Source organism: Sceloporus occidentalis, unplaced genomic scaffold (assembly GCF_023333645.1).
Source record: "Sceloporus occidentalis isolate IW3139 unplaced genomic scaffold, rSceOcc1.0.p SCAF_7, whole genome shotgun sequence".
NCBI classification, from domain to species: domain Eukaryota; kingdom Metazoa; phylum Chordata; class Lepidosauria; order Squamata; family Phrynosomatidae; genus Sceloporus; species Sceloporus occidentalis.
The window spans coordinates 7,890,614-7,914,898 of record NW_028316987.1 but is presented as its reverse complement, the minus strand read 5'-3'; the positions used below and the strand labels follow the sequence as shown (position 1 = coordinate 7,914,898).

The window sequence follows — 24,285 nt, the reverse complement described above, 5'->3', positions numbered from 1 at the left end:
GCTGTTTAAATGATGCATGCGTCCTAAGAGTCCGGAAGCTACGCCAAAGCCACACTCCAGACTAGAACATGGCTTTGGCATGGTTTCTGGCCTCTTGGGACACATGCATCATTTAAACAGCATACTTCCAAAGTGACCCGAAGCAGCTTTATTTTGGCCTATCTGTATGGACCCACTGAGTGTTTAATATTTCTCTCATCCCATTCGCCAACCATCTCTCCACTTTATCTTTATCTGTCCACAATTTTTCTTTCTTCTTTCTTTCTTTCTTTCTTTCTTTCTTATGCTTTTCATCCATATAACCTCCTCCTCCTCCTCCATTCCTTTATCCTTCTACATTGTTTTTTCTCTTATTTCTTTTCTACCTCTCCTTAGCTGTACAGTAGTTCCCCTTCCACTCATTCCAACCTTCCTTCACCCTCTCCTACATTTTACTTGAATGCACTACATTCTTTAGTGCCGTGTCCTCCTTTGCAGTTAGGAGGACCTATCTTAGTGATGGTGAACCTTTTCGAAGCCGAGTGCCCAAACTGCAACCCAAAACCCACTTATTTATGGCAAAGTGCCATGTCCCTCTGGCTTTCTAGTAACGAACTCTGGCAAACGCTGTGCTGGGACGATGGCACATGTGCCCACAGAGAGGGCTCTGAGTGCCACCTCTGGCATGCATGCCATAGGTTCGCCATCACTATGGTGCCCCAGGCAACAGACTAAACAAAGGGGCACAATATGGCTCAGAGGTTTGAACTTTGGACTATGACATGTCCTCCATTTAAACCTTCTGTCCAGGAGGCATGTGAAAATGTCCTCCATTTTGACCATGGCTGAGAAATATGAATGTATACAGTATTTCTATTCAAAAATACAGCTGTGTAGAATCAGTATGTAGAGATCTTGTAGCACCTTTGAGACCAACTGAAAGAAAGAAGTTGGCAGGATGAGCTTATGTAGACTTAAGTCTAATTCCTAAGATACATTTGTATACTGTATGTATATTTCTATGAGTCTTTTTGGCTTTTATTTGGTCACACCCTCCATTTTTCTTGAACACCCTCCATTTCGTGGTGGCTTGTCCTCCTTTGCAGTTGGTTTTGGTTTTGTGTGAATAAGTGTTTTATATCATCAAAATGGTTTACAAATATTATATATATTTAATTAAAATGATTTTTTATTAATTAAAATTTAAAATATTACAATCATTCTATCACATTTACAACATACTCAGTTCAGCAGACCTTTAAATACTTCACAGTATCTTCATTACACAAAACATTTCAGGGTGAAGAGGAGTCCCATCCAATATATTAATATATTGCAAAAATAATTATCCATAAGACAAAAATTCCTTTCTGTATCCCTCTTTTCTCAGTTCTTTCCTATTCTCCTACTTTCCCTTCAAACCTGTATTCCTCATCCAAATCCTTAACTGTTCTCTCTCTACATCTCCATTCTCATTCCAGTATTCACACTTTCCTCTTATTCACGTTTATCCTCTTCTTCCCTTAAGTTCTTGCCTAATCAATTTTTAAATTAAAAATATTATATATATATATATATATATATACACAATATTATTAATAATTTAATTATAACATATATATATATATACACACACACACATATATATGTATATAAAAAGAATATTAGTGTGTGTGTATATATATATATATATATTGCTGCTTTGTTTTTGTGTGAATAAGTGTTTTTAATATCATTAAAATGGTTTTAAAAAATTATATATATATATATATATATACACATTATACAATAATTTAATTATATTTATACATACACTAATATACATATATGCATATAAAAAGAATAACATATATATTATTTTATCATATATATATTAATATAATAATAATTTAATCATAACATACACACACACACATATATATGCATATAAAAAGAATAGTGTGTGTGTATATATATATATATTGCTGTTTTGTTTTTGTGTGAATAAGTGTTTTTAATATCATTAAAATGGTTTAAAAGTATTATATATATATATATATTATAAAATAATTTAATTATAATATTTATATGCACACTAATATATATGCATATAAAAAGAATAACATATATATTATTTTATCTTATTATATATATATTAATACAATAATAATTTAATTATAATGTTTATACGCACACTAATATATATATATATATGCATATAAAAAGAATAACATATATATTATTTTATCATATATATATATATTATACAATAATAATTTAATTATAATATTTATACACACACTAATGTATATATATGCATATAAAAAGAATAACATATATATTATTTTAGCTTATATATATAATATATATATTAATACAATAATAATTTAATTATAATACACACCCATATATAAGCATATAAAAAGTATATATATATATATATATATATATATATATATTCTTTTTATGTGCATGCATATGTGTGTGTGTATATATATAAGTGTGTGTGTATATATTATAATTAAATTCTTATTATTGTAGAAACAACCCAAATGTGGAAGCCACGCTTTCAATTTGTCGAAAAGGGTCGAATGGGAGACACTTCTGAGGAAAGGAAAACCATGTCGAGAACGGAGAGGAGGAGAAGCAGGAGGAGGAAGGGAAGAAGGGAAGGGGAAGACGAGTGGCCTGAGGGGGAGCCTTGTCGTCGTCGGCCTTGCAGCCCAGCAGCCGCCCCCCGCTTTCGTGAGGGAGAGAGGCGGGACTGGAGGCTGGGACTCTGGGAGGGAGGCAGGCAGGAAGGGCTGTGGCTGTGGCTGGAGCCCTGGTGGCGGCTGAGAGAGAGACGACGAGGACGAGGCAGGGCTGCTGCTGCTGCTGCTGCTGAGGGAGCCCGCCAGGCCCGGGGTCGGAGGCGCCGAGGGACTCTGCCCAGCCAGGACTGGGCCGCGGAGGCCCAGGTGAGAACGGGGCCAAGGGCGCCTAAACATGGCTGCATCCGCGCTGGAGACGGAACCCGCTTTGGCAGCGCTTCAACTTGTTGCCTGCCCCCTTTGCTATGGAATTCTGGGAGCTGGAGTTTGTTGCGGGGGTCTCACGTGTTGAGAAAGCCCAGAGACGGGGTTTATGGCGTTTGTAGCAGAGGAAGGGGTTGTCTTCCTCTCCTTCCTCTCTCGTTCTCTTTTCTCTCTCTCTGTGTGTACATGTTGTTGTTGTGGTGGTGTGTTTTTCAAGTCGTTCCCGACTTGTGGTGACCCTCATCGGGGGGGGGGGGGTTTCTTGGCAAAGGTTTGTTGACTGAGGCTGAGAGAGTGTGGCTTGTCTAATATATATATGTGTGTGTGTGTTTGTGTACTAAGTTTGTGTTACTAAGAACCACCAATATATATATATATATATATATATTTGCTCTCAGGCTGAGAGAGTGTGGCTTGTCCAAGCTTACTCCAGTTGCTTTGCCATAGCTTTCCCCTGAGGCTGAGAGAGTGTGACTTGCACAAGGTCACTCAAGTCTGTTTGCAGTTGCCTTCCCCTGAAGCTGAGAGAGCATGACTTGCCTAAGGGCACCCAGTGACCTTTGAGAAGGCAATGGCAAAGCAACTTTGGGTGCCTTTGGGTACATTACCCTCTCTCAGCCTCAGGGAAAAGCTATGGCAAACCCATTGGGTGACCTTGGGCAAGTCACACTCTCTCAGCCTGAAAGCAGACCCATTGGGGTGACCTTGGACAAGTCACACCTTTCCCTGAGGCTGACATAGTGTGACTTCCAAGGGCATCCAATGGGTTTGCCACTGCCTTCCCCTCAGGCTGAGAGCATAACACGCGAGGGGCGGTGAGTAAATATTTGCTACGGTGCGACACGTGCTGTTGACCAACCCAGAGTGTGTGTTGTGAACAAGATAAGGATTTGCAGGGTATTTGTTGCAGCACTTACTAAGAACCACCAAAATAATAAGCTTTGTGTGTAAGTCTGCTTTAGGGTTGCCGTAAGTCAGAAATGACTTGAAGGCACACAACAACCACAACTACATGTAGTGGTTTGAGCGTTGGGCGAGGGCTCTGCAAACCAGGGTTCAAATCCTTGCTGGGCCAAGGAGTGGTCTTGGGCAAGTCACACTCTCTCAACCGCAGAGGACTGTAATCACAACCCCCCTTTGAAGAAACCTGCCAAGAAAACCCCATGATAGATCTGCTTGAGGGTCATCACGGGTCAGAAATGACTTGAAGGCGCACAAGAACAACATGTTTGTATCGGTTCCTGCAGACGAATGCCTCAGCCATGCGCAGCCTGAAAAATGAAACGAAACAGGCTTCTTCGTTGCTTCTGATCAGTTCTGTCCTTAAGTTTCTCAAAGTTCAGCTGGCCACCTTGCAAGCCCTTCTTCTTCTTCTTCTTCATCATTACAGCAATAGGAACAAAACACTGCATGTGAACCAAATATGTGTATATATATATATATATATATATATGGGTGACCAGAAAAGGAGGACAAGGCACTGCAAAATGTAAGGTGTTCAAGAAAAATAGGGGACATTACCCAACAAAAGCTCAAAACGCTCAGATAAATATAAATTCACGCTTCTTAGTCGTGCCCCAAATGGAGGACATTTTGGAATTCCTCCTGGACAGAAGAAGGTTGAAATGTCGGACATGACTAATTCACAAATGTTAATGTTAAATGTTGTTCCTGAATGAAGCCCCCGGAGCACATTTTGGGGTCATTTGGGTTCTTAAAATTGCACACAAAGCCAACCTACCCTCACAGGGCGTGAATGATCAAGAACTGCACAAGTTTTTGTGGGTTTTGAGCAGCCTGTTTTGCTCCGCTTTCCTTTTTTGCCTTTCCTGCTGTGTTGTAAACAGCGCATGCTGGAGGTGGCAGAGTGTTTACCTTCCAGCAGCCGGAGTCATAAATCTGCTATGCTGTTTTCCCTCCCTGCCTCTCTTCCCCAAAGTTGCAGTGGACAGTTTCAGTTTCAAAGCAATGTCATTGGCACAAGGGTTACCAAGAGGAGCCATCTCCTCCTGCGCCTGTCTGTTGTCCCTGCGCTTGCCTCTTCCTGTTGCTTCTGAAAGCATTGCATTTTGGAGAAAACAAAGTGTGTGTGTGGATAGGGGGGGGGGAAGATTTGTGAATCAAGAGGCTAATACCCCTTGTAACTGTGGTTCAGAACATACTCTTATAATCACCAAATGACTCTTCTGGTGAGCCAACACATAATCAACAATTTGCATTATGTGGAATTGCTTGCAGTTTTCTTGACTATGCATGTTCCAGGAACCAGAGCCTTGGAGAATTCAGCAACATTTTTAATGTGAAATGCATATGATTCCTGGTGTCACGGCAAGATTTCTTTTTTGCTGTTGCACCATTTGTGGATATTGCCATTAAGAGCATTGTGCTACTGTTCAAGTGCTGTTAGATATCTTAAAATTGTGTTTATTATCTAAAAGGGATTCTTGTTGGGATTTTCTCACATCAACTGAATTACTCACTTTTTGAAGATTTATACGGTGCCCTTTGGTAGTACTTTGGGGCCAGTTTACAAAAATGTGATGAAATATAAAAATAAAAAAAATAAAAAAATACTTAATTACAATATGCCAAAATAATATGTTTAGAAGCCTAGACAAATAAAAAAATATATTATTGTCTAGTGCAGAGAATGCAGAAATAGTGACATTAAATGTGCCATTTGAGAAGAGAATTCCATAAATGAGATATTACAATTGAAACGACTCTCTATATAACGGTCATCCACTCTAGTGCAGGCAATGGGAATTACCAGAGAAGAGTGTCCAAAAATTGCCTTAGTCCATAAGGAGGTTAATACAAGAACAGACATTTACTTTGGTACCTAAAGAAGGTGCCAAAGCTGTAGAGGTTTAAAAGCAAGCACTAGCACTCTGAATTGGTTTTAATTATGTTGTTATTTAATACTTTTTTACACTCAGCCCTTGGTATCTGCTGGGGTTTGGTTCCAGAACCCCCTGTGGATACCAAAATCCACGGACACTCAAGTACCATTATATACAATGGCATAGTAAAATGATGTCCCATATATATAATGGTAAAATCACACACACATATATATATATAAAATATATAACATTATGTATATATAAAATGATGTCCCTTACATAAAATGCCAAAATCAAGGTTTGCTTTTTGGTTTTGTTTTTTAAATGTTTCCAAGCTCCGGATGGTTGAATTGATCTGTACATACGGAGGGCTGACTGTAGTCTTAATCTTGTATATTTTTAAACTTATAGTTTAAATGTGTATATGTGTTTTATTGTATTCTCTGTCTTTTTGAAAGCCACCTTGAGCCTCAATCTGGGAGAAGCAGGATATAAATAAAAAGATTTTTTATTTTGGATGGATTATTCTTAGAAAGAGAGTGGTAGCCAGCAAAGTTCTTTTAAACACCAACACAACGGGATTCTACATTGTGGTTGTGTAGCAGAATAATAATAATAATAATAATAATAATAATAATAATAATAATTTGTATACCACCCTGTGGCGAACCAATCCGGGCGGTTGACAACAGTAAATATAACAAGAGTAAGATATAAAATTAAAAACATTATAATCCCTCCCCTCTTTAAGAAAATATCCACATGTAGAGTTGTGCATTGATTTATGTGTTGAATGATAATGTTGCTCAACCTGATAGACATTTGCATGCTCAGCTCCACTATGTAACCTTGAACTGAACATGGATATTGCACATTGAACAAATTGTCCATCTGGTCTTGGAAGAGAGCTTACATTTGTATAAAGACTACCACTACCACTACCCCCAGGTCAGATTGTATGATGACCCTGACAGTTTCTTCCGCAGAATTTGGCTTGACTTTCTTTATTATTCATGCTCACTTTTTTTTACTCAGTAAGCTGCTCCTGCAGTGCTTCTTTACAGAAGATGTTTTCACTCACTGAGAGCCAGAGTGGTGTTATAACAAAAGCACTGAGCTGAGATACGGAAGCATAGTTCAAGTCCACACTTGGCTGTAAAGTTAATTGAGAAGTCAAGGGGAGGTTTGACTTATACCTAGGGGACAAAATACAGATGTTAGTAATGCATAACTGGTTGCAGAACTTTATGTAGAGTTGGCTAATGCTTATAGTATACCTTTCCTGTTGTAATCCAGCAGCTAGGTTTGTATCTTTGGTCCAAAACACGCTGCTGAAATAATCCAGTTTGAGACTGCTTTAACTGCCCTGGCTAAATGCTAGGGAATTCTGGGAACTGTAGTTTTGTGAGACATTTAGCCTTCTCTGTCAGAGAGCTCTGATGTTACAATAAACTATAATTCCCAGGATTCCTTTGCACTGAGGCAGTGCAGTTAAAGCAGTCTCAGACTGGATTATTTCTGCAGTGTGTTTTGGGCCTTTGTCACTTCAGGTGAGAACTTGGAATATTATCCTTTTCTGAGCTATAGTCCCCAGACTCCTCTGGCCAGCATGACCAGTTAGTTGCCTTGCTGGCTGGGGCTTCTGAAAGTTGTTCTTCAAAAATAAATAAATAAGATTTCCAAATTCTTTTACAAAGTCAATACAAGGTTGAGACTCCCTTATCCAGAGTCCCAAAATCCAAATTCCAAAAAGCCAAAACTTTTTTCCTGGGTGGCTGAAATAGTGACATATTTGGCTTTTGATAAGTCAGTCTTTGTTCATGAAACAAACTTTGTTTTATGAACAAAATTATGACAAATAGTGTATAAGTGTGTATGAAAGAAATGTGTTTTGTGTTTAAACCTTGGTCTTATCTCCAAGATACCTCAGTTTTTACATACATGTAAATACAGGAATTCAGAATCTCAAAAAATACAGAATACTTCTGGTCCCAAGCGTTTCGGATAAGAAATACACAACCTATAGTAGCATTGAATAACCATTTGGGATAGAGGAACAGTAGCCTGTTCTTTTTTGTCCCTCCCATCCACCCTCTCTTTCCCCAAACATCTGATGCTATATCTGATTATATCTATTACAGTGTGACTAATACATGCAAGTGTAGCTGAACTGGGGCAACAGTCTCTTAATTTAGCCTCTCTGTCATGATTGTTATAGTGATAAAATGAGATCTCACTTGACATCTCCCCAATTTTGACATCCATTGGGGATAGGCATGATACAAAGGTGACTAAGCAAATGCATATGATAAATAGATACTGTATGATAATGTGGCTATATAAATAAACATGAATAACCAGTTCACATCTGGCATGACAGAATAACAGAACCTAGGTTGATGCAAGCAGGGGACAAGGTTTCTTCTCAGTGACTCCCCTTATTTTTGTAATAAATAGGAAATAAATGGTTGGGGGTGTGTGGAATAATAATAATAATAATAATAATAATAATAATAATAATAATTTGTTTTATTTATATACCACTATTCCAAAGATCATAGCGGTGAACAGCAAGTAAGCTAATTTGCCCCCAACAGTCTGGGTACTCATTTTAGCGACCTCGGAAGATGTAAGCCTGAGTCGAGCTTGGGCCCTTTTGCTGGTCTTGAACTCACAACCTTGTGGTTTTGAGTGAATGGCTGCAGTACAGGCATTTAACCACTGCGCCACCAGGGCTTGTCCCATACTTGTCCCATGTCCTAGATACTGGGATGTATGCAATGATGTTTGTGATTGCAGTCCATTTACTTTTCTTTTATATGCAGAGTATACACAGATGACTTGTGCTCTGCCTGCCCTGCAATGTATGACCTACCATCCTGCCTATCAGTCATATTGGTGGGCTTTTGGTGAAAAATATACTAATGCCTTATGGCTGAACAGGGCTTTGCACATGAGTCTGCAATGGCCAGAAATATTGTCTGCTGTCCCATACTGGCAGTTTTCATGGCACAGTTCCCTCTGGGGCAAATGTTGAGCAGCCGCTCTTAAATAGGGTTGCTCCTTCAACCAGCTGGCCTTTAAGTTGATTCCACTTGCTGTAAAATGAACAGTTTACAGATATCACTGCTTATTCCTTATGCAGTGCAACTGATAGCACATTTTGCTTCCAGTTTCATTTGCAAAGCCTTGTTATGCTTTTTAAAATTTATTAGTGCTGTTCCATGCCCTCCAATATTTCACAAATGAAAACCGAGAGAGGTATAACCATGCAACAGAATGCAGTGAAGGTTATTCATGAAGAACACAAAAACTAAGAGGGATTGCAGTGGCTTGAGTCTGCCCTCGTTCTCCCTCCGCTAATGTAAACTATTTTTACATTTTGAACTCAGTTTGAGGCAACTGACGTACACTAAGGACAAAGGGGGAAAGTGAGAGAGAGAAACTGGGACATTTTAAAAGCAGCAGGAAAAAAATGGGACAGCAGTGGATTAATCTGGGCTGTCCCTGCCAAACTAGAGTAGTTGGAAGGTATGTTGTTCATATTTGTTAGTTTATTTGTTTAAGAAGTGTAAGCATCCTGCTTTGAGCTCAAGGCAGTATATAGAGCTCTTGTCTCCCATCCCAGTTCTCACAACAACCTTTGACATATTTGACTAAGAAAGAGTGACTGTCACCAGTGAGTTTTGTAGCACTGTGATGACTTGAACCTAGATCTTGGGAGTCCCAGTCCCTTAATGTAACCACTATATCACACTGGCTGTCTTGAAAGAACTAATCTTTTTATAAGCATAGATTGTGTGCCTTCAACAACTGCATATGAGGTCAAATTCAATTGCTGCAGCACCTTTTTACTCTTACTTTTTCCTTGCATGGGGAATCCTTGTGTTTGTTTCCCCTCAACAATGTAGCCATGGAACAATTTACTTATATATTAGTTGCATTATATGTTTTGTTAGGTTATATTGTTATCCTACACAGTAAATCAAAATTACTAGAGCAGTACCCTAGTTTACCTTGTGAGAATGCATGGCTGCTAGTACGAGGTGAATGCGTATCGTTTTTTCATATCAGATATTCTTTATGCATAAACTCCAGTTCTCCTTACCAGAGAGTAAATAGATTGAGGGACAGTAGGAGAAAGAAAAAGTCTAGACACCTCAAACAATACTTCAAATAAGTAAAATGCTTATTTAGACATTAGACCTATGTGTGGAGATATCTGGGGGGTGATGGTGGTTTGTGGTCTGAAGGTGTGGGATCTCATCTCAAATCTTAAGGATGAAGCACCCTCCCAATAGTGCTTTATGTTCTGGACTAAATGAGTTGATGTAAGTAGTTAGCTAGAGATCGGTGGACAGCTTTTAGCAAACCCTTCTCATTTAATGATCCTACAATAATGATTCTTAATATAAAATTATTTGAGGCAAATTGGGGTTTGTGGTGTGTGTTATTACATTAATTATATCTTATTTTTCTGATAAACTGAAAGCAGTTCAAATGCTAAAATTATACAGGGGCCATATTCGCAATTTTTATTTTTCTTAATTAAATTATTTTTGCAGTCTCTATGAGAAGTGATTGAGGTAGAACTCAGCCTTGTAAAATGGTCCATTGAGCCTCCCTTCTCTTTTATGATTGTAGAAAGGCAGCTGAATTCATAATGTGATGTTTTGCACAAAGTGGAAATTTATCTGCTTCCCATTTGCAGGGCGTCTAGAAAAGCTGCCTTCTTGTATTGGGAGAAATTAACCAAGGAACCACAGTCATGCTTAATACTATATTGCCTGGCTGTATTTGAAGTGGAGTCTGAAAATTTTGCACTGCATTTAGTTTTATGTATTTCCTTCTTTATTTTTTGTAGTGGTGTTCAAGGATTCTGGTCAAGTTCAAGGAACCAGAGGAGGTAAGTACTATAGAAATCCAACTCTTACTCATGTATATTCTCATTGTTTTTGGTATGCAGCTTCTTTTTCTGTAATTTTTTTCTTTCTCTACCTTTGACTCTGGCATGTGCTTTATGCAGCATCAGTGAAATTAACATTTTCCCTAAGAACCTTTGGATGAAGTTGATGTGGTAGTCTGGGGGTCTGCTCCAGGATGTTGTTGTGGTCTGCATTTTCTATTAGAGTATAAATCTGACAAAATATATAGATGGGCTAAGAAGGAGGTGGAAGCTTAAGTGAGCCAGCAATTTCTAAAGAATCTGATCAAGCAGTGTTGAAAACAAAGTATGCCATTAGCCAGTTGGCCAATATGATTCTGACAGACTAGCTATGTGTCACTAAAACTGTGGCTAAAAAGGAGGAAGGAACATAAAAGGAAATGCGGCAGCATCTTTAAGGTTAACGAGTATATATTTTAGCATGAGCTTTCGTGGATATAAATCCACTTCGTCAGATGTAGTACAGAATGATAGTAAAGTCTCATATTATAAGGCATATTTATACAGTTGCGGGAGTGGGATAGAATATAATAGGATCCATAAAGATGCAAATCAAAGCGCTGCAGAAGGCAATACAGATTGTTCAGATCTTTGCAGAGGTCAGTTAATGTTGATATGTGAAAGCAATAAATCTTACCATAAGTCAGTTTCCCAGGGCTCAAAATTCTCTTTTGTTACATGTCCATATGAAGGACTCTTGTATTAATATATGTATTGTGCAGTGAAACCATTGTCTTTGTTCATACCACTGCTAATGAATTGGAATTAGTGGATATAATTCGATTAGGCAGTTTCTCTTTCTAGTCTTCCTTTTTAATTTCCTTGTTCAAGGACTGCAGGCTGTACATCCCTTACTGTATGTCCAGGAAGGTTGAAAGGTTCTGCAACTGATTTTTAGATACTGCCATTTCTAATGTCAGACTTGTGTCCATTAACCCCCTTGCGTAGAGACCATCCTGCCTGTCCACAAGTCACACGAAGACCAGTTCTGTTTGTTTGGGTTGGCTGACCTATCTCATTGGTTTCTTGATCCATTGAAATGAAATTTCAAAGCTCCCTTCTATTTCAAAGCTCTTTCTGCCAATGCTTCCCAGGCTCTTCCTAGTCTTACGCATCTCCCCCTTTCCCTTTGTTTGATTCCCCTCTCCGTTATCCTTCCATAAAGCTTCTGATTCTCTGCCAATACTATGATTTATTCCCCTTCCTTCACCCATACTGGCACCTTGTCCATTAGATCTTCTACCTTGCTCTTCCTGCAAAGCTTTCTGGCACACTTTCTTTCACAACCTCCTACACACAGTTCCATCTCAGCCTTAAGAGATTCCCCTTTCCCTGATTCAGCTACAACTTTCCATCCCAAAGCAACATTACTATCATTACTTCCTTGCAGACATTTTTACACACTTTCTCTTCCTCAATTGTTAGAATGGGTGGATGGAGAGTACCAACTTACCAGGTGGTATATGGAGGGAGGGAGAAGTTTGCCTCTTTTTTAATAATATGGTAAAATTCAGCAGTACAAGCAACTGTGCCTGTCTTTGTAGCATTCTGTGGTTGCCCTTACTCCACCCCTTGTTACCAACAAGTTCTGTCGCAATGAAGAAAAAAGCTATCTCTCTATGATTGGTGTTGTGTTTTGCTATAACTTCCTGGTTTCTTTGTTTAGGGAAACAGATAGTTGATATATTCTCACATTTTAAAAGAATGTATTAATAGCAGTAATGGTGTTCTTTCTTTTAAAATAGCTATAATTTCTTTAAAATATAAAAAATGTAATGTGTGTTGTAAACAAAGATAACATAAAAATACTAGCATGAGGTTTAATTAATATTGCTACAAAATATTATTCAACACTGATAGTTAATACAGAATTAGACACAGAGAAATAAATCTGTTGAGTCTAATATGTAGAAAGAGAGGGCAAGAAACAAGAGGCATTTACAATTTAATTGAATTATAATGAGGAAAAACTCCCATCTGTTAGGCATCAGTCCTAGGTATACTAACCTGAGAGTAAGTCCCATTGTATGAAATAGAGCATACTTCTGAAGATACATTTATAGGATTACCGATTGATGATAAGTAGCAACAACAACAACAAAAACAACCATTGTTGTGTTGCAGTTAAGCTTTAGGAAATTATCTAGACATTAGAAAAATGTGCAGGTTGTTGTTGTTGTTGTTGTTGTTGTGTGCCTCCAAGGCATTTTTGACTTACAACAACCCTAAGGTGAACATATCATGGGGTTTTCTTGGTGTGTTTCTTCAGATGGGCTTTGCCATTGCCCTCCTCTGAGGCTGAGAAAGCGTGAGTCTTTTGTCTACCATTGATTAAACTGACATGTTCCATTACTGCATGCCTAGCTTGGGAGGCAGGCAAGGGTGCAGAGAGGCACATACAGAAACACACAATATTTGGGAGAACAGGACAGTAACACTTATTGGTTGTACCTGCATAGACTTGGCCAGGCTTGAGGCCAAGGATCCAAGTATTGGACAACTTGTCTGTATGTCTAACAACCGTACCCTCAACCTGCCTGCTGGGGGTGGGGAGGATCCTTGGAGTGACATAATGGGATCCACATGTAAAGACCAACTGCCATGGCAGCACTGAGGAATCCTTTACATCCCTTGCAGGCCTACATAATGTCTGCCTGAGGAGTCCTCCCCCCCTTGACTGCTTATTGGCCAGACTCAGAGGTCCATGGATGGGTGGGGGATGTGTGCTTGGTTCTGAGACAGAAAAGCTGACAATGGGCAAGATGAATGGTCCTTGCTGCTTGCTTATCTTTGTTGTTGTGTGCCTTGACGTCATTTCCGACTTATGGTGACCCTAATAGCAATAGCAAATAGTCTACAGCCCTGGAAATGCAAATGGAAGGATGGGGGGGGGGGGGGTCATGCATGTAGTCATATCTGTCTCCTTCCAAACTTTATACCACCGTTCTTTCAAAACAATACTTTTGCCCTCCATGCTCATGGATTCTGCATCCACAGATTTAACCATCCATAGCTTGAAAATATTTTTTTAAAAACCCAAACTAACTCAAAAAGCAAACCTTAATCTGAAGAAATACTAAAAAATGCTTTGTAGAACAAGCATATGTTTAAATCTTCAAAAATATATGAACAAATAATAGAAGCCTGAAATCCTAGGGTCAAATTACATGTAATTCTACTTGAAAGGCCAAAAGGTTGGAGTATTTTATCCTGTTTTTGAGGCATATCTTGCCAAATGGAGATTAAATAATAAAAATTAGGAAAACAAAAATACCTTTCAAAGAAAATTGAATATAACCACAACAATATAACAAAAAGATAAAGCTTCTTTTTTTAAAAGTAGTAAACAGCAGCAGGAATGCAGCATGCAGGGAAGGGTTTCTCCCATTTTCTCCCACCCTGTAGTCCTGATAAAAAAATTTCCCACCCCCAGTTACTATTTAGCTGAGGAAGGAGGCAACTGATGCCAATGGAAGCTTCACTCTTGGAACTAAGAGTAATTTCTGAACATTATTTTCATCAGGATTGCTGTGTGGACTAACATGCTGTGGATCTGATCTTAATCCCCTTCCTAATAGCTGCTATATACAATTTTAAGGAGATATACACAATGCTAAGCTGTATGATTAATCTTACATGTAAATTGTCTCTTAAAATCTTAAAGCCACAGAGGAAAAAATAGGAAATTCAACCTCGTTCTTCAGTTATTAATAGCAGCAAAACTCTGTAAGTAATTCCAGTTTGATTCATTGTGCAACCGATAGAAATTTGCAGATTTTTCAGATATTGTTGTATTCCATTTATTATAACTCTCCTTTCTTTTTGCATCACTTCTTCCAACTTTTTTTCGGTTACACAAAATAAATAAATAAAGAAAAATAGAAAGAATATCTGCAGTTTGTCTTTTCATTATATTGATTGAACCATCCATTGGAAATTACCTATGGCCTGGGGGATCCTTTCTCCACTCCATGTCATCTGTCTAATTTATTGTTGTGTGCCTTCAATTTGTTTCCAATTTGATATAAATATAAATAAATAAATCTTGGAAACAAACAAACAAACAATTTCAGAAACTATCCGGAGGTAGACATGAGCAGTAAGGTGGTCAGATTTGTTGATTCAGAGTGGTTATAACAAAAGGGATGCTGGAGATCTCCAAAAGGAGTGAGGGAATGGATTGAGGAGAATGAACATTAAACTGGCAAATGAAGTTTAGTGTAAATGAGTATAAAGTGATGCACTTTAGGCAAAGAGGTCTTAACTTTAAAAATATGAAGCTAATGTCTGAATTTCTGGTAACTGACCAGGAAAATGAACTTAGCATTGCAATAGATGGGTTGATAAAAATGTCTGCTCATTGTAAGGTTGCCAAATCTCATGGCCTAGCCCTGAGTCTCCAGTTTTCATGGGTTATCTCCAGGGAGGAGTTTTGTTGTTGTATGCCTCCAAGTTATTTTTGACTTATGGCAACCCTAAAATAAGCCTGTCATAGGATTTTCGTGGCAAATTTCTTAAGAGGGGGTTTGCCATTGCCATCCTCTGAGGCTGAGAGAGTGTGACTTGACCCAGTGGGTTTCCATGGCTGAGCCAGGATTTGAACTCTGGTCTCCAGAGTCTTATTCCAACACTCAAACCACTGCACTACACTGGGTTCAAATTCTCAAGTTTTGATGGACCTAGCTCCAGGCAAGAAGAAAGGTAAAGATCTCCGGTTCTGTGTATAGATCTCTAGTTCTGCTATTAAAGCAGCAGCTTGTTACAGTGTAAAAGTGTAATTAATTTCTTCTGGCAATTTGCAGATTCTCCAGGGGGGCCTTGATAGCTTCCTCCTTTCCTCCAGTTGTGGTGCCAAGGCTAATCTCTGCTTTGCATTCACCTTCCGGCTAGAAGCAAGTAGGCTGGAGTAAATGTTTTGCATCAAGTCAGCTAGATAAAGTGAAATAAAGGGGCTATTCCTTCTCACATAAGAAGACAGGATAAAGAACATTTACTCCAGCCTACTTGCTTTTAGCCAGAAGGTGAATGCAGAGCAGAGGGTGAGCCCTGGCACCACAATGACAACAACTAGAGCCTTATTACAGGAAGATGTTCAGCTGCTACAGTGCCATCTGTAAAAAGAGTATGCAATCAGAATGGCTTTCTTTCCTCGCACACTTTCTGAACCGTTCTGGGATTGCAGCATCTGTTTGCAGCAAAACTTTACCACCCACAGCCTGCCCACTATCTCCTCTATCTATGCCCCTTTTCTGTGTTTGGTACACATGTCCGCACATATGCACACACAGATGTCCTCTACCCACAGAAATGTAAATGAAAATTCTTACCTTTAAAAAGGCCTTTTTTTCCTTGTGGTGGGGAGACTTTCCGATCAGGATAGACCAGACTTGCCAAGTTCCCAAACTAAACTAATTGCTGATAGCAGAAACCCTGTGTGTGTGTGAGAGAGAGAGAGAGAAAGAGAGAGAGTGTGTGTGAATGACAAGCTGTGAGTAACTGCGGTTGATATTTAACAATTAATGCTTAATGAGATCACCAAGAACCGTCCATAGGTTTCTGGTTTTGTCCTGGAAGCCTCAGGTTCTGAGATGATCCTGTACTGGCAATGCTAGTTTATTGTATGGTGGCTCCCCCCCCAAAAAAGGCAAATTCCATATTAGAAATGTTGAACCATGTTGGAGGCGGTGGGTGGGGCGATGGGACTGCCAGTATCATAGTGCCCATATACAAACTACGATTTGACTGTGCTTGCAATAACATGTACGGTTCTGGCACTGTGCTTAAAAAAGATATTGTAGAGCTAGAATAGGACAAGCGAAATGGTGTAAGGAATGAAAGCAACTCCTCTGTAAGAAAAAGGTATAATATTTGGGACATTTCAGTTTTAGAAGAAGGACTAGGAGACATGTTATAGAGATTTATGCAATAATATTTGTAGTGGAGAAAGATAATTCTAGAACTTGTGATCATCCAGTGAAGTTGAGTAGTGGGAGATTCACAACAGACAAAAGGAAGAGGGTCTTCACTCAGTTCATGGTGAAACTGTGAAGACACTGTCCTAAGATGTAGTGATAGCCACATAGACAGCTTTAAAAGGAGATTAGACAGATGATAAAGCTATCCAATACTACTAATCATGATAGCTGTATGCATCTCTGTTTAGCAGTTGTTAGAGAACATTAGAAGATAGGTGCTGTTAAAATCATGTATTGTTTCCCAGAAACATCTTTAGAACAGAATAACGGATTGGATGGGCCTTTGATCTGATCCCAGAGAGCTGTTCTAACATTCTTGAGTGTTCTCTGTGTTTATTGTTCATGTTTTTCAATAAAGCTGGAGCAAATGCTTAAAACATGAAAAAAAAACCCTCTCATTCATACAAAATGCATCATTTATAATTAAAAAGCACAGGTGAGAGACCTATATTCTCCTTGAGTAAGAAGGGTGTATTTGGTGCAAGCATTGCAGAGGGGGAGGAAATCATTATTTGCAGAAATGACAGTGTTCTGATAGAAAAAGACAAAATGTAAGGCTTTTGGAAAACTTCATGTTGGGTCTGCTGTGCTATATAATTATATATTTTTTATTTATAAAAGAGTAAATCTCATACTATGATGAACTAGGATGAAGCCTCTGCTTTGTGAAATAGATTACAATACAACCAAAATCAACTTTGCTTATGTTGGTTTCTTCATTTATCTGTTTTCTGTAGCTTTTAGATCCACAGAGATAAAAGATGAATCAGCTCTTGGGTGAGTGGGTGTAAATAGGGAATACAGGCTGGAAAAAGCAGAACAGGGGAAAGGATTAACCACCCCCTCACTACTACCACTACTCCAGTCAAATTCGAACACACCCTTACATTGTATATTGCTGTGGTTACCTTTAAAGTAGAAAACAAAATGTCCTGGTCTCCAATTACATATATATTATATGAAGTCTGGTTTGACCCTCAGATTATAAAAATGGCTTAAATTCTGTTTCTCTCATACTTTCATCCATCTCTCTTTCCGGCCATTCCATTTTATTCCCCCTTCCAACAATTTTGTCAGTTTTTTCATCGCATCACGGTCTGTTCAGGTATTGTTTCCGAATAGGGTACACTTACAAGAACTAGAAAATGGGGCTGTGCAGGATAGCTCTGCCCTCTGAGTCCCAGAGATTTGAAAAACTACTTTTTGAGACTACAATTACCAGACCCCACCACCATCACCACTACTATGGCCAAACTTTATTTCTGAATATGATTTGACTTATACTAGGGTTACTGGAGAGCACAAAGGTTTTTCCTTGCATTCAAGAAAACGTGACTAGAACCCCCCTGCAGACCTCAGTGTTCAGCATGTGAAGTTTGAAAAAGAGTGGAACTGGCTGCATAAGAGAAGATGTTGTGGGAATGGCTGGTGTGTTCTCATAGTATCATAGAGTTGGAAGGAGCACATGGGCCATTGAGTCCCCAGCTCAGTGCAGCATCTCCAGTTAAAACATCTCCAGCATGTAGCTGTCCAACCTCTTTTTGAAGATGTCCAGCAAAGGAGAGAGAGCGAGAGCCAGAGTGACATAGTGGCTTCATTGTTGGACTATGACTTTGGAGACCAGGGTTCGATTCCCAGCTTGGCCATGCAATACACTGGGTGACCGTGGGCAAGTCACATGCTCTCAGCCTCAGGGGAAGGCAATGGCAGTTACAAACCTCTGCACAAACATTGCCAAGAAAACCCCATGACCCTACACCATAATTGAGGAATGAATTACATTCAAAATTAGAATATGCGGATAAACACCCTGATAATCGAATAGCTCTAATGCTTTTGGATATAGAAAAGGCATTTGATTGTGTAAATTGGAAATTCATGATGAAGGTTTTAGAGAAGATGAATGTGGGAAGTAATTTTATAAAATGGACTCAAGCAATATATAATTTACAATTTGCTAAAATTGTGCTAAATGGAGAAAAGACAGAGCAAATTTCCATTTATAGAGGTACTAGACAAGGATGCCCATTGTCTCCGCTACTATTTTTATGCATGATTGAATAATTAATTGGGAACTTAAGAAATGATAGAGAAGTTAAAGGAATTAAAATTAAAAAGAAAGAATATAAAATTAGGGCGTTTGCCGATGATTTAGCTTTAACTCTAGAAGATCCATTAGAAAATTTGGAAATATTGAACAAATATCTGTTGGAATTTGCCCTTCCGATATTTAAAGAGAGCAATCATGTCACCCTTCAGTCTTCTCTTCACCAAGCTGAACATGCCCTGCCCCTTCAACCTTACCTCATATATTTTGTTCTCCATACATCTTACCATCCTTCTTGCTCTTTTTTGGAACCCGCTCCAACTTGTTGTTAAAATGAGGTGTCCAGAACTGAATGCAGTACTCCAGATGAGGCTTGACTAGTGCAGAATATAGTGGGATTATTGTATACCTCATCTTGGAAGCTATGTTTCTTTTAATGCAGGCTAAAATAGCATTGACATTCTTTGCTGGAGCATCACACTGCTGGCTCATGTTCAATTTACAATCAACAACAATCCCAAGAGGGATAGGGCTGTTAGTCTACTCTTTGTTGCTGCGTGTCTTCAAGTAATTTCCAACTTAATGGTGACCCTAAGGCAGTGCTTCTCAATGCCCCCCCTAGGAAGAAGAAAACATTTTGCGCCCCCCACACGACTGTAAATAGTATCATTTGTCTATAAAATTGTTATAAGTACACCTCTGCATAACACTGTATCCTGAGCCTTGTGCCCCCCTTTACGGAGCCTCGCGCCCCCCCTGGGGGGCCCGCCCCACTATTTGAGAAGTACTGCCCTAAGGCGAACCTGTCATGGGGTTTTCTTGGCACATTTCTTCAGAGGAAGCTTACCATTGCCATCCTTTGAGGCTGAGAGAGCGTGACTTGCCCAAAGTCACCCAGTGGGTTGACATGGCTAAGCCGGGTTATAACTCTAGAAGTAGAATATATAATGAACATTTTCCAGATGTTTGTCTTAGTTAAGGGTTGATATATTTTGAAATTTCCTTATTTGAGTTTTCTGGTATCTTGTTAATCTAAGATACTGTGTATTTTTTAAATATTTATTGAAATGTTCATATTTACACATAAAAAACAACATACACTGAACATAAATCACTAACACCAGACTAATATAATACAAACTAAACATTGCAACCATACTACCAACATTCAGTTATGGAATTACTGTAGAAAAGGAAGAATAGAGAGAAAGGGAAGAGAAAGGGAATAACTAGTTTCAAAAGAAGGAAAGGGGATAGGATCTGAGGGATATCTTGACCAAAACGAAAAGTTAAAATAAAAACTAAAATAAAAGAGATGCTGCATATTTCTGAAGAATGTAAAGATTGCTTGGATACTGAGAAGAGTGTTTTCTTTTGTTTTATAATGCTGTTCACTTGCTTTTGGCTATTCAGAACAGAAGCTCGATAAAATAACTCTGTCTTTACAGCAGTTGTAACTTTCTAAAAATTCTTTAAGGTTATTTTGGACCTTTTTATTTACTAATGCTTTTAGAACTGAAGGTATTTAAGGAAAGGACTTGTAAGGGGTACTGTAATGTTTAAAATTTTATTGTTTTAACTGCTTTTTATCCTTTTTAAATTGTTTTAATATTAAGAATAGTTTAATTCATTTTTAATGTTGACTTTTGCATGTTTTTAACTGTATTGTCATAGTTTTAATTTGCATTGAGTCTCAATCTTGGGAAGATGTCAGGGTAGTAGTAGTAGTAGTAGTAATATTTCTATATGACATTTGCAAACACCACATTTGCAACATTTTGGACTAATACATGATCATTCCCAGATGTGAAGGTATGTGATATAACACATTTCTTTAAACATACTCAGTTGATTAGGATGTAAAACCCAGCAACTCATACAACAGTTGTACACATTTCCAAAAAATAAGCAAATTTGCACTATTTGTGGTCTAATCGTGGTTATCATATTCAAATATGGACACATGTTACACTGTATGTCTACACAGTTGACTGAGTATGGTATAACTGTGGTGACTCATTGTGAGAGCTATTCAGTTTCCTCTCAGAGACACAACTCATTCTGTCAATTGCTGAGATATAAAAGGAACTTATCACTGAACAGGGGCAAGTATTTGGAACATCACCAATTGATCATCACATTAACATGATCCAATTAATCATCATATTAACATCACCACAACATGACATTCACTTTCCTTGTGCAGCTATGGAGAAATAGAGACCTGTATGTTACTCCAGGTTGTTACCACAAAATACTCATATATATACCATTGGCAGTGATTTTATTCTTTGTAATGATGGCATGGGAAGGTCCAGGTAGCCATGAGCTATGACTGCCTTGTGGAACAGGGACATGTTTCTGTTACTCAGTTAGTAATGAAATGTCCCTCCTGAACTGGACTTGTGAAATACATTCTTCCAGTCTTCCGGTGTAGTAATAATAATAATAATAATAATAATAATTTTTATTTATTTATTTATCCCGCCTCTCCCTACAGATCGAGATGGGATTACAATAAAAAATACAAATACAAAATCCGTAATATAACATAATCCCCCAAACCTTCCACCATACATAAATTAAAAATCAATTACTGTGTAAAATAATAAATCCTAAAAGCAGTTTAAAAACATGCAGAATGAGAATACGGCAACTAGGGGCAGACAGGGTTATCCTTTATGGAAGGTTATTTATAGGATATGATAAGGTATTATTTGCTGGGCATGGAAAAATAGCTTAGTTCATAGGGCCGTAGTCTCACAGAGTTGGATGAGACCACAAGGCCATCCAGTCCAAACTCCTGCCATACAAGAATAGAATCCATGTGGAATGCTCTGTTAGAATTCACTGAGGCAACCAAGATGACAAAACTGAGGCTGTTGTACTTTGGACACATCATGAGAAGGCATGACTAACTGGAAAAAGCAATAATGCTATGAAAGGTGGAGGGAAGTAGAAAGAGAGGAAGTCTGCATGCTGGATGGATGGACTCTATTAAGGAGGTCATGGGTATAAATTTGCAAGACCTGATCAGTGGAGGTCAGGGAGTCTTGGAGATGGCTCATCCCTAGGGTCGCCATGGATCGAAATTGACTTGAGGGCTATTAACAACAACAACAAACGCTAAGATGAGCATGTGCCATATATGATGAGAGATTTGCTACATCATCTTATGTTGACAAGGCCACAAAGAAGTTTTGTATAATGCAACTTTTGTGAAATTATTACCACCAACATAATTTGTTCTTAAGTAGCATGCAGCAAGAGCAGTCTCTCAGAATGGGATTTCTGGAGTCAAGCTTTGCTTCTGACGCCTGGCACCCCTTCCTTCCCTAACAAGCTGGGGCTGGAATTAAATGTTGTGGGTGAGCCTCTGAATAATGCTCCAAAGCTTTCCAAGCTTGCCATCAGCATTTCTCTGCTGCTCTTGTGTTTGAGTAAAAGGATCTTGGAAGCACTGCAAGTGCAAGAAGAATAAACTCTCAGATATTGTGCAGTGATCTTGTGACGAGGAATGTTGCAGCAATTATATTTAATAACATGAAATCATCTAGTTCAGCTCAAATGTTTATTAAGTTAAAATATACTAACATGTTCAGCATGAACAATCTAATTTACATTGAAAGCAATATACACACAAAATAAAAAGACAGATTGAAAGGAGGAAAAAGACAATAGGACTCTGATAATATTACCAAATCTACTTTTAAATTTTTTTTTTGATTAACATAAATCTAAGACCACTAACATTTCTTTTTACAAGTCTACCACATATGAAAAAATGAGTCCACAATATCTTGACATTCCTAATATAGATTCGAAAAAATGTCTGGGACATTTTCAACTGCTTATTTGGAGTTAGGTACACTTTATATATCATCTTATACAGTCTTTCTTTTAAACCACTGCACAATATAAATTTTATATTTTTGGACCACATTTATCACTGAACATTTTGCCCAAAATTTTGGGGCCACCTTATCACATATTCTTTTATACGATTATCTTCTGCCTCAAGTTTCAGAAGCCATATATATATATATATATATATATATATATATATATATATAATTACATGGTCATCCTTTTTACATAGCTCTAAATAATGCCATTTTCTCTAACCTCTTTGGCTGCATTTCTCTTGCCTTGATGAAATCTGTCCTTATGTTGTACATTATCAAACCAATTAAAATCCTTGCCTTCCATAAGAAACATCTTTCTTGATTTAAACTTCCAGCTGCCTTGTTCAAGATACATAAGATCATCATATCCAATTTTTAACCTATTATTTCCTATAAAAAGGCTTCCTGTGTTAAGGTGGCTAATATTATATTAGCTAATATAATAGGCTAATATTATATTAGGCAAAAATCTGTGTTTATTCTTACACTAAACTTGTAGGAGATCCTTTCTAACAATGATGTTTAAATTCAGCATGCACCTTAACTTTATGTTACCAAAGATAACCATGCTAACTAAATCTTAAATCATGTGCATCAAATTCCAAGAGTCATAGAATCATAGAATCATAGTCTTACATCTCTAAGCAATATCCGTTCCTTCAACCATACAAAACAACAAGCCTCATAATACAATTTGACACCTAAGCCACCCCTTTCTTTAGCATCGTACAGTGTTTTAAATTTTATTCTGAGCTTCATTGCTTGCTAAATAAATCTGGAAATCTCTTTTTGCCATTGCACAAAACTTTTGGCTTTGCACAAAATTTTTGTATCTTGAACAAGGCGGCTGGAAGTTTATTCCATTTCTTATAATAGGAATTATTTGAAAAAGAAATGAAAGCTTTGGCAAAACATTTCCTTTTATTGCTGCAATTATTCCCAAAAGGGATAAATTTAACTTCTGAGGGGTTGAGCAGAAAGGCCAGGATCGCATGGGCTGAGCGCATGCTGTTCAAGCCTAACACTACTGCTGCTGTCCAGGAGCTGTTTGGCACATTTAGTCTGGCCCCTCAGCAAAGCCCTGTCTGACATGAGATACCCTATCTGTAACACTGCTGCCATCAGCATATGGCCTCTTGCCTCACAGAACCATGAAGTCCCACCATCATGGAAAGGCAGTGGCATGGTAAGCTATCTCCTATCTAAGTACTAACCAGGGATGGCCTTGCTTGCCTTCCAAGATCAGACAGGATCTGGTGCCTTTATGGTATTAAGGCATAATATGCATGTACATGCATGTGCAATATTACATGCCTGCATATCTGAAAATGATTGCCCTATTTTTGCCAACAAAGGTAGCCTTTATTGCTTTTATTTTTAAAAAGTGTATGTTTGCTTGGCTGTACTGTTTCAATGTTTTATCTGTCTTGTTCTGTTTACTGCCAGCACCTTTGACCTAGTGCACCATGGTCTCTCTTTTTTATGGTTCACTGTGATCAGTACAGCATGTATTTTGTACAACTCTGATCATGTGCTACCAAATAGTATCTGCTCCAGGCACCAATTCAGCATCCTGTGAATCTCAGAGATAA

At 38.2% G+C, this 24,285-nt stretch overlaps 1 protein-coding gene across 3 annotated transcripts in view; it reads left to right on the top strand.

Annotated features, from left to right (window-relative positions):
* Positions 1–2,806: 2,806 nt before the first annotated feature.
* The window catches only part of LOC149309111 (signal transducer and activator of transcription 5B), a 79,905-nt gene continuing 58,426 nt past the window's right edge, over positions 2,807–24,285 (top strand). For 2 of the 3 annotated variants that reach the window (XM_089531810.1, XM_089531811.1), the window contains exons 1-2: positions 2,807–2,918; positions 10,686–10,727. The gene's annotated coding sequence lies outside the window, so the exon portion shown is untranslated. The remainder of the gene's footprint in view (positions 2,919–10,685; positions 10,728–24,285) is intronic. The other variant, XM_089531813.1, reaches the window with a different exon arrangement.